Consider the following 17,214-nt stretch of genomic DNA (forward strand, 5'->3'; position numbering starts at 1 on the left):
TTGTGATGAGAACTTTTAAGATCCACACTCTTAGTAACTTTCAAATATACAGTGCAGCATTGTTAACTAGCTTCACCATGCCCACATGATACCCCCAGGTCTCGCTTATCTTATAACTGGAAGTCTGTACCTCTTAAAAATTTTTTTTAATGTTTATTTATTTTTGAGTCAGAGACAGAGCATGAACGGGGTAGAGGGGTAGAGAGAGAGAGGGAGACACAGAATCCGAAGCAGCTTCCAGGCTCTGAGCTGTCAGCACAGAGCCTGATGCAGGGCTTGAACTCATGAGCTGTGAGATCATGACCTGAGCCAAAGTCGGACACTCAACCGACTGAGCCACCCAGGCACCCCAGAAGTCTGTACTTCTTGACCCCCTTCACCCATTTGCCAACCTCCTACCCCACCTCTGGTAACTACCAACCTGTTCTCTGTATCTATGAGTTTTTTTTTTTTTTAAGACTCCACACATAAGTGAGATCACACAGTATGGATGACCCTTGAACAACAATGGTTTGAACTGTACAGGTGCACTTATACGTGGATTTTTGTAAAATATGGATTAGTTTTTGATAAATATGCTACGGTACTATAAATGTATTTTCTTTTCCTTATGATTTTCTTAATAACATTTTCTTTAATCTAATTTACTGAATTGTTAAGAATATATTACATAATACATATAGCATACAAAATATGTGTTAAGGCATCCAGCCAACTGTAGGCTATGAATAGCTAAGTTTTTGGAGAGTCAAAGTTACATGAGTTGTTTTGACAGCGTGGGGAGGGTGGGATTTGGCACCCCTAACCTTCAGATTCCATAAGATCAATTGTGTTTGTCTTTCTTCTTCTGACTCATTTCACTTAGCATAATACCCTCAAGGTCTATCCATGTTGTTGTAGAAATCTCAGTTTTTTTAATAGAGCAAAAGGTAATTTCTTGTGACTCGGCGACCCAGGCTGATGGGTACATTGATACCTCAAACAAACAACATTTATAACCATGAGAAGAGAAAGCACAAAAAACAAAAACAAAAACAAAAACCAAAACAAAGAAGACTAGAGATTGATGCAGGCAGGGCCTTTGACACACAACACTTGTGCTCACATCTCAGTACCCAGCTCTGTCCACCTTCACTGGGGCCTGGGAAGCACAGCCTCCATATAACTAGAAAGGAAATGAAAACTGGGTATTTTGGCAATTACAGCATCTCTAATCTCATTGAGGTGGCATGGTTCACGACTTTGATAGATCCATGCAAAGTATCTGCTCAGAATAAGGAACAAAGTGTTCTCCATCTCACTTCTAATGAAATCAGATAAATAGTTGGTGCCAGGGATGAGAGGAAGTAGACACAGATTTTCTTCTTAACACCTACTATGTGCCAGACACTACCCCCAAAGACTTTACATAGCTGAACTCATACAGGAGGGAAGGAACTCATTGTGCTGGCTCTTATTCTTGTCCAGGGCTGGTCTTTTTGAAGACAGCTGCCTTTGTGCCATAATTTCAGAATTACCCTCAGTTAGTGGCTCTCATTAGCTTATGATGTCCATAAACCGACTTAAAACAAACACAGACCACAAGTTTAGGTATACATATATTTTTTTAAAAGATTCATCATAAATTTGAAATATATGTAAATTATATTATTTAAAATAAAGATAAATATGATTTCACATTAGTGAGACGATGTTTTCAACTTTAACCCAGGTAAGTCTATAGAGTTTTAGGGCAAGGAATGTGAGCCATAGATCGAATTCCACGTCCACTTCTTATTTAGACGTTTTATTTCTTCTAAATTAGAAATGCCAAATTCACAATATGTCCTCTAGAAGGGTTGCAAGTACTTGGTGGCTGTCAGTGCTGAGATCTGGTCACAGTGAAACACTAGAAAATTCAAAAGTATAATTAGGGAGAGAGGAGAACATAGATTACGAATGAACTCACTGATTGCATACTGTTCTGGAAGTTAAAATGATATTTTCCTCAGATATTTAGATGTGGTCTTACATTTTTCCATGGTCCATGATTAATTTCTTCCTCTAATAAGTGAAATAAAATATAAAAATATTGGGATAGAGTTGAATTCTTAGCAATTGACTTATTTCATTCATTAGTTGGACTTTTTTTTTTTTTTTCGTGTTGCTGCTGGGAATTTTATTTTTTTTTCAATATATGAAGTTTATTGTCTAATTGGTTTCCATACAACACCCAGTGCTCATCCCAAAAGGTGCCCTCCTCAATACCCATCACCCACCCTCCCCTCCCTCCCACCTCCCATCAACCCTCAGTTTGTTCTCAGTTTTTACCAGTCTCTTATGCTTTGGCTCTCTCCCACTCTAACCTCTTTTTTTTTTTTCCCCTTCCCCTCCCCCATGGGTTTCTGTTAAGTTTCTCAGGATCCACATAAGAGTGAAACCATATGGTATCTGTCTTTCTCTTTATGGCTTATTTCACTTAGCATCACACTCTCCAGTTCCATCCACGTTGCTACAAAAGGCCATATTTCATTCTTTCTCATTGCCACGTAGTATTCCATTATGTATATAAACCACAATTTCTTTATCCATTCATCAGTTGATGGACATTTAGGCTCTTTCCATAATTTGGCTATTGTTGAGAGTGCTGCTATAAACATTGGGGTACAAGTGCCCCTATGCATCAGCACTCCTGTATCCCTTGGGTAAATTCCTAGCAGTGCTATTGCTGGGTCATAGGGTAGGTCTATTTTTAATTTTCTGAGGAACCTCCACACTGCTTTCCAGAGCGGCTGCACCAATTTGCATTCCCACCAACAGTGCAAGAGGGTTCCCGTTTCTCCACATCTTCTCCAGCATCTATAGTCTCCTGATTTCTTCATTTTGGCCACTCTGACTGGCGTGAGGTGATATCTCAGTGTGGTTTTGATTTGTATTTCCCTGATAAGGAGCGACGTTGAACATCTTTTCATGTGCCTGTTGGCCATCCAGATGTCTTCTTTAGAGAAGTGTCTATTCATGTTTTCTGCCCATTTCTTCACTGGGTTATTTGTTTTTCGGGTGTGGAGTTTGGTGAGCTCTTTATAGATTTTGGATACTAGCCCTTTGTCCGATATGTCATTTGCAAATATCTTTTCCCATTCCGTTGGTTGCCTTTTAGTTTTGTTGATTGTTTCCTTTGCAGTGCAGAAGCTTTTTATCTTCATAAGGTCCCAGTAATTCATTTTTGCTTTAATTCTCTTGCCTTTGGGGATGTGTCAAGTAAGAGATTGCTACGGCTGAGGTCAGAGAGGTCTTTTCCTGCTTTCTCCTCTAAGGTTTTGATGGTTTCCTGTCTCACATTCAGGTCCTTTATCCATTTTGAATTTATTTTTGTGAATGGTGTGAGAAAGTGATCTGGTTTCAACCTTCTGCATGTTGCTGTCCAGTTCTCCCAGCACCATTTGTTAAAGAGATCATTAGTTGGACTTCTTATAATTCCTGATCAAAATTGTGATGTAATATGTGCAGGTTATTTATTTTTTTATTATTTTTTTTAAATATATGAAATTTATTGTCAAATTGGTTTCCATACAACACCCAGTGCTCATCCCAAAAGGTGCCCTCCTCAATACCCATCAGCCACCCTCCCTCCCTCCCACCCCCCATCAGCCCTCAGCTTGTTCTCATTTTTTAAGAGTCTCTTATGCTTTGGCTCCCTCCCGCTCTAACCTCTCTTTTTTTTTTTCCTTCCCCTCCCCCATGGGTTTCTGTTACGTTTCTCAGGATCCACATAAGAGTGAAACCATATGGTATCTGTCTTTCTCTGTATGGCTTATTTCACTTAGCATCACACTCTCCGGTTCCATCCACGTTGCTACAAAGGGCCATATTTCATTCTTTCTCATTGCCACACAGTACTCCATTGTGTATATAAACCACAATTTCTTTACCCATTCATCAGTTGATGGACATTTAGGCTCTTTCCATAATTTGGCTATTGTTGAGAGTGCTATGTGCAGGTTATTTATGACACCACATATATTGCTGAGTTAATTTCTTCAATTGAGCCACTCGAGAGAGCAGAAATTGCCTTTACTACAATTGCCATGTCATGAAAAAATGTTTTCTTATTTCTCCTCTCATTTCAGAAACTCTCATGGTCATTTTGCCCTTAGTAGTTGGCAAGGTCTTATCCTTATTGCCCTTTCTTTGCCCAGCACCTACAAAGATGTACTCTAAGGGAAACATTGTTTCAACTAGTTTTCACAATTTTCTTCAACACTGGATCAAGAGGCACATTACTGACCCCCAAACATTGTCTGTTAATAAAGCAGCAAGTTTACTTAGAGAGACTTACAGACTTAGATACAACTTCTATTCAGGAGGCTAAGGACTGATGGTCTGGTAGGAAAGGTGCCAGCACACATTTTTTTTCAATATAAAAATCAGACTGATAAATGATTATTTCTACTTTTAATGGCATTGATTTTCAATGCTAAGCAGATAAAAATCCCTCTGTTATATGTTTTATACATTTTCCAAGTGCTGATTCATGCTTTGTACAACAGTGGGATTGTTTGTCCCCAAAGCAAACTATATTTCTTGCACATATATGATGGTGACTATTTCTCCACACTGAATGCCATTACTTTGCTCAGAGTTCCATTTCCAAAAGGATTTGTGCCAACAACACGTTCTGCATTCTCTCTGAGCATCATTTCATAAACCTTTCTCCCATTTTGTAAGACTTTTGGCAACATCCTGAAGCTGGCCCCATTTTTGCTATAAGGAATGCAACGTTGAATGATGACTTTGTGGTTTTGGTTTTTTCTCTACTTTCTGTGACTAAAATCATTAATTTTGTACTAAAAAGCATTTTGAAGTTATTCCTGGACAACTTGATGGACTCACAAGTCAGGGCACTGTCCTTGTAAGTGATGAAAAATTCTTCAGTGGCTTCCTACCAACATTTGACAATGTATCATAACAGAACACCAGAAGCACTAGAAACAAGTAGCCAATACAAGCTTGTTTGTGTTTTCCTTATTATGCTCTCTGTTCACCTGTTTCCTTATCAGCTGCTACAAAACCCTCGCCTGTCTCAGAGCGTGCACTGCACTGGAATTCTTATTCCTCTTCATGTTTATTGTGCTATTCTGAGTTGTTGTGTTTGGGTTCTATTTTCATTGCTATTTTCATGCATCAATGCACCGGTTTTGAGCCAGCCATCCCTTTTTGCCACTTTGGGGATATAATACATCAACCTAATAATGAGAAAAAGTGTAAATTAAACAACATAAAACATTATATATGAAAATATATTAGCCAAGGTGTCCCGGGCCTTGGAATGATAACCAAGATAATCTAATTCATTCAGCTTCTTTAGTGGAAACAGATGGTTTAAGAATATAATCATTATCAAAATGAGGAAGGATTTTTGTTAAAGGATTTATTAATTTTGACATTTCAAATGCGAAATATGGATGCAAATAAACTTATTTCACAGTTTTTTGCTCCCCAGTGGCTACACAACCTGCAAACAACTTGACAGATTTCTGGGGGTTTCTGGGAATAGCCTGAAGTTATAGAACCACAGGTGGATAAGCTCTGACCTGGTTGGGAATAGTGGGAGCTGTGGTCCACTGCCCAGACACCCCTTCCAGGCTAGAAGCTCGATCTCCGCAGGTGACAGGATGTTTGCCAGTTGGTTGCTCTAGACTGTCTCTCTCAGGGACTTGCCCTTGGCTGAAGAGAGCCACCTTGCCAGTCACAGCCCTTCTAAGGTCAACACCCATCCAATGACTAGTGGATGTTAAATACACATACCTAGTCCTCATCTCAATTCGGGACGGTTTTGGAATATTACATTTCTCCATTCTCCTGCTGATGGACACTTCAGTTGTTTCCAATCTTTTGCTCTCGTGAATTAGGCTCCTGATGGAAACATCCACTCTTTTCTCAGGTATATATCTAGAAATGAAACTGCTGACTCATATGTTTGGCGTTAGTAGATAATGCAAAGAATTTTCCAGAGTGGTTGAACCAATTTCCATGGACCACAGAAATATTTGAGAGACTGCCAGTTGTTCACGTTCTTCCCAAATTCGATATTTTCTTTTTCAATTTAGCTATTCTGTTGGGAAGGCAGTAGTATGCCATTGTGATTTTGATTTGCATTTCCCTAATATGGACTGATTTTTGGGAGCTTTTTCTATGCCTGTTTGCCATTTAGATATCCTCTTTTGTGAAGTGCCTAAGCCTTTTTTAAAAAAATTTTTAAAAATATTTTTAAAAATTGGGCTTTTTCTTATTAAGTTGTAGGAATTCTGGATATAAGCTCTTTAGTGTGTGTGTGCATGTGTGTGTGTATAAAAATATAGATGTATGAGAATATAGATAATCTGTAAGGGTATAGATAATATGACATATATGAAAGTGTGTGTGTGTGTGTATATATATATATATATATATATATATATCTCCTCATTTTATATGCATTTTATATTTCTCAGCCTATAGCTTGCCTATTTACTTTCTTAATGATGTCTTTAATATGTAGATTTGATTTATTTCATTGAAGTTCTATTTGTCAAAAATTTTCCCTTGATGTTTAGGGCTTTTTGTGTCTTAAGAAATCTTTGTTTATCCCCAAGGTCATGAAAATATGCTCCTTTGTTTTGTTCTAGAAGTTTTACTCATCTAGCTTTCACATTTAAGTCTGTGAGAATTCTCAATTTAATTTTTTGTATAGGGTGAGATGGAGTCAAAAATAATTTTTCCATATAGATATACCATTGCTCTGGCATCATTTATTTTTTTATTGACTATCCTTTCTTACTAAACTGAATTGGCAACTTTGTTGTAACAAATTACCTTGTAATGTGGATTTATTTTTGGTCTTTCTTATTCTGTTCCACTTTTATGTTTTTATATCTTGAACCAATATTCTATTGCTTTATTTACTATAGCTCTACAGTCAGTCCTAAAGTCTGGCAGTTTAAATCTTCTAATTTTGGTCTTCCTTTTCTAGTCTTAGCTTTTCTGGATATTTTTGCATTTCTATGTGAATTTTATAATCAGCTTGTCAATTTTAATGAGAAACAAACCTGTTGGAAGTTTGACTGAGACTTCATTGAATGTATAGATCAATTTTGGGGAGATTAATATCATAATGATAATGAAACTTCCAATCTATAAACATGATATATCTCTTGATTTTCTTCAATTTCTCTTAACCGTAATTTGTCTTAGTCTTGCACATATTTTCTTAGATTTATTTCTAGAACTTTGATGATTTTTAATACTATTATAAACAGTATTATCTTAAAATTCAATTTTTCTAATTAGTTTTTGCTAGTGTATAATATATATAAAAATCCAAATGATATCTATCTATTAACTTTGCTTCCAGAAACTTTGCTAAGTTCACTTATTGATTCTAGTAGGTTTTTATGTAGATTCATATAAAATAATGTCATTTTGCACGGAAAAACAGTTTATTTCTTACTTTTCTACTAATTTCCTATAGCTATTATAACAACTTACCACAAACAGTGTGGCTTAAAACTAGACATTTATTCAGTCATAGTTCTGGAGGCTTGCAGTCTGAAATCAAGGTGTTGGCAGGTTCTCACCTTCTCTGGAGGTTCTCTTTCCCTCTGTCAATTTTTATAACTTTTTAAAATGTTTATTTATTTTTGAGAGAGACAGAGCATGAGCAGGGGAGGGGCAGAGAGGAAGGGAGACATAGAATCTGAAGCAGGCTCCAGGCTCCGAGCTGTCAGCACAGCTGACCAGCACAGCTGGTGCGGGGGTTTGAACTCACGAGCTTAAACTGATGAGCTGTGAGATCATGACCTGAGCTGAAGTTGGATGCCCAGCCTACTGAGGTGCCCTCATCTTTCTTTCTGTCTTATAAGACACTGGTAAAGGCATGCAGGACCCACCTGGACAATCCAGGACGATCTTCAGGATCCTTAATTACATCTGCAAAGAACTTTTTCCCAAATATAGTAACATTTTCAAGTTCCAGGGATTAGGTCTTTAAAGACCTTATCTCAAAATACAGTCACATTCTGAGGTACTGGGGATAAAAATGTCAACGTAAGAATTTCAGGACACAATTTAGCCCCTAACAGATTCTCTTTGATTTTGATGGATGGGCTTTAAATAATAACAAAAACCTAGCACCCCTGGGTAGCTCAGTCAGTTAAGTGTACAACTCTTGATTTTGGTTCAGGTCTTGATCCCACAGTTTGTGGGATCAAGCCCCATGTGAGGCTCTGTGCTGACAGCTCAGAGTCTGCTTGGGATTCTCTCCCTCTCTCTCTACTCCTTCCCTGATCACTCTCTGTCTCTCTCAAAATAAAAAAAATAAACTTAAAAAAAATAACAAAAACCCTCCCATAATGTGGTACCAGAAATGCAACCCCCTGGGACCAAATGATTATGTCCTGTTTCTGATGTGTAACCAAGCAGAATGGCAACCAAAGAGAGTGGTTAAGACCACTGCATTCTGCCTGTACCTGCCTTTCAGTTCTACCACTTCCACTGTCATACCCTCTGGGTCTGGAGTTCTCTCTTATCCAGCAAGAGAGCGGGCACAGAATTAAAATGCAAGAGAGGCTAATGTCCAGGAGGAGACAAGAGCTCCAAATAAGGGTCCTTGCTTTGTTTTTATTAGGATCAGAAGGCTTACAAATGTGATGGACGTGCACAAACAGACAATGAAATTGTGAATATTAATTTATGTGTGTGAAAAAAAGGGGGTTTCAAAGATATGCAGTGTTAGGGGTTTAGGTCAATACAAAACAAAATCCCAGTGCAGGGTAGATGGTTGTTTAGGACAAGCATGAGGCACCATGTCTGTTTATCTTAGCTTGCCTAGGGGATAAGACAGATAGAGCGTACTACCTCAGGGTCAACAAGGCACTTTTCTTTTGCCGATTAGCTCCCTTCCTCCAGGCAACTTCACCCTGCTGTGGTCTATAGCCCTGTTTACCTGTTTACCTATTCTGGTCCTTCTCTCCTGTGAAATCAACTTTCTGCTATTGTACTAAGTTTGGGCACTTCTGCCCTGAATAATAATCTTGGATGCTTTCATCCTGTGACTTCCTATTCTTTTATGCCTTTGTTCTATATTGGGGGTGTTTCTGCCCTGATTACCTAGCCCTGATTACCTAATCTTGGATGCTTTCATCCTAAACCTTGTTAACCCATTGATGCAAGCTCAGGGAATTCCTAAACTTATTCCTCCCACTCCACCTAGGTGACATCAAGTTCATTCAACTCTGTGTTTCAATTTCCTCACTTAAAATGGGATGAATGATACTTCCTGACTGATGACATTGAATTATTGTGAGGATTAGATGAGTTAATATTTGCAGAGTACTTCCAGCACTCCTTGAAAGGAGTGCAGAATTTACAGTATCTTGGAATTCTTTTTTTTTTCTTTAGTTTTCAAAATTTATTTTCTTATTTCAGAGAGAGAGAGAGAGTGCGAGCAGGGGAGAGGGGCAGAGGGAGAGAGAGAATCTTAAGTTGGCTCCATGCTCATCACAGAGCCCAAAGTGCGGCTCAATCCCACAACCCTGGGATCATGACCTGAGCTGAAATCAAGAGTCCAGAGCTCAAATGACTAAACCACTCAGTTCCCTCCTCATGCCTTTGATCGCTCCTTTCCCGATACTTGTCTTTTCTGCTCTGATCCTCATTCACGTCCGTCCTAGAACATAATCTGGCTCAAACTCCACTTCTGTTGGAACCGTGGATCACACAGAATGACTGAGCACGCTTTGGGTTTGCATCCTTCAGAACTTGAATTTGACTTGTTTTGGTATTTATTCCTTTGCTCTGCTCAACACACAGTTTTATCCTCATATTGTTCCACCTGTTTGATTCCCAGACTAAGTTATAAGCCAGTTGAAGAGTGAGAGCTGGCTCCTTCTCCCCTGGCTCTAGGGAGTTCTGCTTCTGCAGTGTGCCTTCAATTGACCAAGATTTAATAGAGCATTGCTGTAAATCCTGAAGCTCACTTCATTTCCCTTCCTTTCAGCTGATGGTTAAGTTAGCTACCACAGTTTTCCATTTGCCCCGTGAGAATATTTTCCTTCTTGAAGACAGTGTTTATCATTTTCTTTTGCCAACTGACAGACTTACATGAGTTACTATTTAATTTTCAATGACAAATGAAAGCTTTCCAAAGAAATGCCTAATTTTGTGAGCAATTGAGTTTTAATATCTCAAATGTCATCTGCGTTTGCATCCTCTGAAATATCCCTTGTCTTCACTGCATTTTTGCATGGTGTATAGGGACAGTTTTATATAAGGATAAGGAGTTTATAAGTTTTATATAAGGATAAGGGCTTCCAAGATAAAAACTACCTACGTCAAAGCGTTGTTTGTGTATTAAATGAGATAGTGCTCGTAAAATACTTTGCAGAGTGCCCAGACCGTTAGAAGATCTCCATAAATGTTAGCAATTGCCATTATTACTCAAACCTTTAATGCTATTTACATGCATTCTCTTGCATTTCACAAAGAGAATCGGTCATGTAATTTTGCATGTTTTCTTTCTCCTAAGCCCCTGCATGTTGCTATGCCCCCTAGGGCTTTGAAACAAATGGTTGTGCCAGAAGGAGCCCCTTCCTTGCGTGTTGTGAGGCTATCAAATCATTGGTGTTAGAAAAGGCCAATGTGCTCCTAGGGAAATTGTGTGGGCTTTGCCCTTGACATAATGTGAAACCTTCAGGTGGTTCTGGTTCCCTTAATTATTGTATTCCTCCAGGGTAAGCCAAGTGGTCACTTAAAAATTTCTCGGGGCTGGGTAGGGTGAATACTTACTTTAGAAAGAGCCATATGCCAAAATTCGAGGGTTTCTAAATATTTTCACACTGGTTAGTCCCCACGTTGCTCTTCCCCACACATATTGAGTGAATTTTGATTTCTTGCTACACTTTCTTTGCCTAAATATAAGACACATGTCATGTTAAGCAAGAACTTCAATTATTTTTATATCAAGGTTAGCAAATAAATTTTATCTCTTGTATCAACTTCTATTGATTGGTAATGGAAAATTTGTCTTGTGTGGAAAAATATTCTGAGGCATTGGTTCCTGGTGTAGGAGAGTATTTGCCCAATTACTACTATCTGTGATGGACGTGAGAATCAAGGACGGTAGCATGCTTGTCTTGTGTTTGCTGAATTTTACATTTGCTGAGGTCCGACTCCCGTATCAGAGCCCTGTGGGGGTGAATCAGGCATCAAAATTGCCTTTGTTCTGCCTGTGAATGTGAAGAGTAACAGAAGTGAGCTCACAGCCTCCTCACATAGACACAGCTGAGAAGTCCAGGGAGATAAGGGAGAGCCTGTGACCGATAAAACCAGATGAAAAGTGACAGCTTTTTTTTTTCAAACTTCAAAAATTTTATGACATAACATAACTTTTTTGGCAAATTTTCTTTTCTAATGGCATCAATGTCATATTAACATTAGCCCAGGTGTCCTTTCCTTCTTTGGGGAGAGAGAAAATCTAGATGCTGAGATATTAGTGCTGTCAAGGCATTACATGATTCAGGGACAAATAGGACAACTTATGTTGAGCCCTCCTCACCCCACTTGGTTTCAGATGCTCAGTTCTAGGCTCCCAACTCCCCCAGCCTCTTTCCCACCCACATGGATACCTTTGCTACCTCCTTGGTCTTTCATATATGGTGTCAGGCTACACCCATGCATGAACACCCTTCTCAATCTGCCCAGAATCCAACAGTCCCTGCCAGCCTGCCCCTTTGTGAGGATGCCTTCCTGATGCTGCTTAGTCTCCTGACCCACACAGGTCTGGTCCCCTAGTATGGACACCCCCTCACCCCACTCAAGCTCTGATGCCCAATATGAGACTGTCCTCTGCAGAGGTGCCCTTCTGTCCTTGTTGGGACTCTGACTCTTCACATCACACTGCCCACCTCATGGACAATCCCCTTTCCTTGCTTGGGCTCCAGCTTTTCCTATGTGATGCCCTCCTCAGCACATGGGCTTTGATACCTTGCTTTGAGGCACTATGGCCCATCCACCCCTACCAGCCTATCCTGTTCTGGCTTCACAAACAGCTCGGGGACTGGGTTGTTTGGAAAAGAAAGGGGAGGGAAGGAAAAGAGGAGCAAGTTTAAAAAGTTGATTCTGAAAGTATGCACTGAAAATGTATAAAAGCCAAAAAAGCAAAGGTAGGAAACACAAGTTGATCACAACACCCAGAGATACCCCGGAGAGAACGCAGAGACTGCTATTTTGCTGTAGATGCTCTCTTCATTTTCTGTGCATAAGCATCTATATCTGAAACTAATCTGCACTCCCATCTCTGTCTATCTGTATCCATCTTGTACTTTTCTGAATGTTAAGTATGTTAGTTGCACCAAAACACAGAAAGCAAAAGTGGTATCTTGGCATTTTTAAAGGCTGAGACTTCACCTATGATGCTAGGACCAATTTCTATAGACAAAGTCTGGGACTTCATCTGCCCCCTGCCCCCGCCTTCCTGCCCAAAGATTTTGGTCAAGGAATTGGCATAGGAGCTGAGTCAGTCTACCTCAACTATGTATGCAGGCATTCTCTCTGTAAAAACAGGATAAAATCATTGTATTTGACATGCTTTTGGAATGCTTTGAATGCATTTTATAAAGATGGTAAGTGTTCAAGAAATATATATAGCATTAAATTTTAAGAGAGAGTGTGCGCGAGTGCAAGTAGGGCAGGGACAGAGACAGAGAGAAAGAGAGAGAATCTTAAGCACACTCTACGTTCAGCACCAAGCCTGCTGAGGGGCTTGATCCCACAACCATGAGATCATGACCTGAGCTGAAATCAAGAGTCAGACGCCCAGCCAACTGAGCCACCCAGGTGCCCCAAGAAATATTTAAATAAAAGAAGTGATTTAATGTATTTTTACTCATCTTCTGGGGGTCACAGCCATCTCAATAAACATGTAATCAGCCTTAAAACAAAGAAATATCAGGATGCTTAAAAAATACTTTGTAAATTTAACCAAATTTCAATTATAATTCAAAACATACAACATGTTCTAGGCAAGAATGTGGAAGGGCAAAGCCAGGGATTTAATAATGTTTTACTGGACTTAGATCTATTTGTAGTGTCTATTTATAAATATTTGAGTCAGCAAAAATATATGTATATATAATAAGAGAGAAATGTGCTTCTCTTCTGCAGATCTGTGGATGCTGTCTTGAGTGGACACACACTGTTGGTGCTGAGGGAGAGATGGAACCAGGTGCAGCTGTTTTATAAGCTTTTATTTTTTTATTAAAAAAAATTATGTTTATTCATTTATTTTTGAGACAGAGAGAGTGAGTGGGGGAGGGGCAGAGAGAGAGGGAGAGAGAGAATCCCAAGCAGGATCCTCACTGTCAACACAGAGCCCGATGTGGGGCTTGAACCACAAACTGTGAGCTCATGACCTGGGCTGAAACCAAGAGTTGGATGCTTAACTGACTCATCCACCCAGACGCCCCTCTTTTATAAGCTTTTAGGGGAGAAAAGGCAGGAACCAGAATTCACGCTTCTCACTCCAGATCCAAGCCTGGAAGGAACGAAAAGCCAAATCACACACCTGAGGATAGACCCCTGATGAAACGTGTCCCACACAAATGTTCAGCAGAAGATCCATGTCACAAGTATGAGTAGGGGTAATAGTCGACCTGATTCTGCGAGGACCCTCACCAATTTCTAGCAATCGTCCCCTGGAAACGATGAGGACAATTGCAACAGCAGGCTCTCCAGACCCAGAGTCTGCGTCCTGCAAGCTGTCCATCAGTTTGAGTGCATCTCTGGCTTTGAGGGACTCCGGGGAACCATGTTTCTGAATGCTGGTCCTCACATTCCCTCCTGGCACCTCGTTATCCAAATCAGTACCTCTGTGTCCTTATTAGCTGCTTAAATATTTATATTACTAAGCATCAGAGATCATCCATACATCCTGTCAGTTTGTAACCTCTGTGGTGGTACTGTGCCCTGTGAGCTTCCTGGAAGGGACTACACGGCCAGGGGCAATGGCAGAGTTCAGGATGCTCACCTGCTCCATAAACAACCATGCTCTAGGCCAGAGTGGTGGGAGCAGGAAGCAGAAGCATGAGAGACATTGCCAAAGATGGGTAAAGAACCCTAGTTCCACCTCCGGCTCCAGGATCTCCCTGGATTGACCCCTTAAGGTGACAGATGGCTCAAGTACACCTCGTTTGTCTTATTGCATCTCCCTCCAAGTATTAGCTCAAGTTTTACCTCCTTAAAATTAAATTATCTCTGCTTCCCATCTGCCAAGCTACTGTTGACCCACTGAAAAATTCTGTTGTCACAGTTCTTATGTTTCTAGAGGCTGTATGTAACTTAAGGTAATTACTCCATTATAACACAAGAGAAGGGCTTTCTCTCAACCTATGAACTAAACAGCCAGGGCACAACTCACACGTCCTGATTGCCTGAAAAGTAATACAAGAACCATTAACAAATACTGACCAAGCTTTGTGATCTTCTTCCCCTGAAAATCCAAATTTTGGATAAGTATATTTCTACATAGACAGTTTCAAAATTGAGAATATGTTTAGAATATCTGAAACTTTTATCTATTTAAAAGAGAAATATCATCCAAGATTAAGAACGTTTCTCCTGGAGAGATTCCCGTTTCTTCTCCTTCCTCCCCCTCCCCCTTTTAAATTTAAGACTAACAAAGTACATTTAAGGACACGTTGCACCAAATGAAGCTAACATTTGCACCTCACTCCATCCCACATATTAGCTTTATTATTGCTTCATCCTCTTCTAAACAAGCCCTCTCCAAGTCTGTGTGATAAATTCACATTTTCAGAGAGATATGAGTCTGTTGCCAAGAAGTCAGCAAAGTGCCAAGGAGAAACTCCTTGTGATTTCATGTCGTGTTTGACTTTGAGACCTTCAAGTGTCTGAGGAGGAGGGCCTGGATGAAAAGGAAGACAAGTGACTGCTAGGTTTTGGATTTCCCTACTCCTAAAAGAAAAAAATGGTGCTATCCATAGACTCTTTAGATATTCTCAGAGTAGAGGGGTGGGAAACCAAGAATGAGATGTTGACAGGGAAACAGGTCTGTTCTCACAGTCAAGTTTACTCTTAAGATCATGGTTTGCTTACAAATGCTTATATTTTATATTTTGGTATTGAATCAGTTAAGAACTCTTATCAAAACTGGCTTAGGAAAAAAAAAGTAAAAAAAAAAAAACAAAATAAACAAAACAAAACTGGCTTAGGAAAAGAAAAAAGGTAATTTACTGTCTCACATAACTGAAAAGATGTAGATTTCAAAAACAAGACTTAATTTAGACTCAAAACATACATGCCAGCCGCCTTTCTCTCTTTCCATTTTTCAATTCCACCCTGCTGGTGTTCTCTCTGGGTTTCTTAGCCCAGTCTCTGAACTGAGACAGTCTGCTCTTCTGTGGTCCTTCCAGAAGCTTCTGGGGCTGTAATCTATTGGGTCTAGCAGGACACAAGCTGAGTCGTGGCCATGAATGTAAATGGTCTTGATTGGCCTTCCTGGAGCTTGTGCCAACTCCTGAGCCAATCACCTTGGTTGAAGTGAAGGGACTCTAAGATTTGCCTTGAGCCAGTCAGGGCTCATTCAGGGATGTGTGCCCATTCAATAACTCCTGAATCGCATGACTTTTATGTGTATGGTGAAAGAAGTGTTCGGCTTTGGAGTATAAAGACTTTGGTTCAAAGTTCAGTCCCATCACTTAATAGCTGCATGATCTTTGTGAATTGTTTCCGGTCTTCTAACTTCAACTCCCTTTAGGGTTTCTTGGGGATAAGAATAATAGTTATTTTTATAGACAGACTGTTAGGATTACATGAGATAATCACTGTTAAGTGCTGTGCACAGTGTTTGGTGTGCAGTGAGTGCTCTGACTTCCTTTCTCCCATGTGTCCCTTCCAACTGTTGGATCTTTGCCAAGGCCACAAGAGACCATTTGACAAACTTCCTCTTGGAAGCTTGGGAAGATACATTAGGCCTCTGACAGAAATTTGGACTTCAGCATGTGCTTGTACCAAGCAACTTGACATCAGATTCCATTCTGATCTTTGAGGCCAATTAACCCGATAGCCTTATGTCCCCAACTCCATTAGACTATGCAAACTTCTCTCTCTGTGTAGGCATTCCCAAAGAGCTTGAAGATTCCTGATCCCTGACTCATCCTTCCAAGACCATTGTCTTCTCTAGCAACAATGCCCTCCGTGCTACTAGCCCTGCCACTGCCCATGTGGATGTGGGTGTTGGAACTAAATGGTTCATCCAAAATCCCTACAGAAATTTGACCTCTTTGACATCATTATCTTCCATCTTGAATCCACCAGCCCATCTGAGGACTCCCATATTCCATCATCGTGCAGAACTTTGCCCTCATTGAAGATCTGATCTGCAATATCATATATAAGATGACAATCTCTCACATTTCCAGTTCTCCCAGTCTCATTTCCCATCTTATCTGCTAATCAATCTCACACAAATTTTAGTCCTTGTCGCCTCATTTTTTTCCTCCAAGTTAGCAAACACTTTCAAATCTTCACATTTTCCTCGATCCAGTGGTTTGTCATTTGAACTACTCTGTTAATCCTGTGAGATTCAGCTACCCTTGGTCTAACCTCCAATCCAAACACTTGTCATCTCTGCTCCTCCATCCATGTTGCTAAAGATTTCTGAAGAACATCAAAATTTATGTGAATTGCTGCTATTATGATGTCATTGTCTCTGATCACAGGTACACCCTCGGCAATGCCTAGCAGCCCTCAGGGGAGTTCCTAGACAGTTCCTTCTGTGATCTGTTCAAAATAGTCACCATTCTTGGGACACCTGGCTAGCTCAGTTGGTGGAACATGCGACTTGATCTCAAGGTTGTGAGTTCAATCGAGCCCCACATCTGGTATGGAGATTACTTAAAAATAAAAAATCTTTAAAAAAATTCACTCTTCTTTTCAAATCTCCTCTTCTACTCCCTCCTTCTCACTTGTGTCACACTCCTCCTTCTTCCTAGAGAAAATATTCTCTAAGTTCCTGATCATCTCTTTAAAGAAATGTTCCTGAACTACTTTGTGTAAGTTACTCTTTCCTTTTCTGAGATAAAGCAAATTTCACCAGGCTTTACCCCTCCCTCATCAACAACTAGTAATTTTATCAATGACTCCCTTTCTTCTGGCATTAGCCTCTTCTCTCTGAATTCA

The 17,214-nt window shown here is 39.9% G+C and overlaps 1 long non-coding RNA gene across 1 annotated transcript; it reads right to left on the reverse strand.

Annotated features, from left to right (window-relative positions):
• Window positions 1-1,808: 1,808 nt before the first annotated feature.
• Window positions 1,809-16,663, reverse strand: LOC122211909. The gene is made up of 3 exons (XR_006198897.1): window positions 15,332-16,663; window positions 10,804-10,925; window positions 1,809-1,888 (listed from the first exon to the last, which is right to left on the reverse strand). It is a non-coding gene; the product is annotated as an uncharacterized LOC122211909 (long non-coding RNA).
• Window positions 16,664-17,214: the final 551 nt, after the last annotated feature.

This window comes from Panthera leo, chromosome F3 (assembly GCF_018350215.1).
Source record: "Panthera leo isolate Ple1 chromosome F3, P.leo_Ple1_pat1.1, whole genome shotgun sequence".
Classification (NCBI taxonomy): domain Eukaryota; kingdom Metazoa; phylum Chordata; class Mammalia; order Carnivora; family Felidae; genus Panthera; species Panthera leo.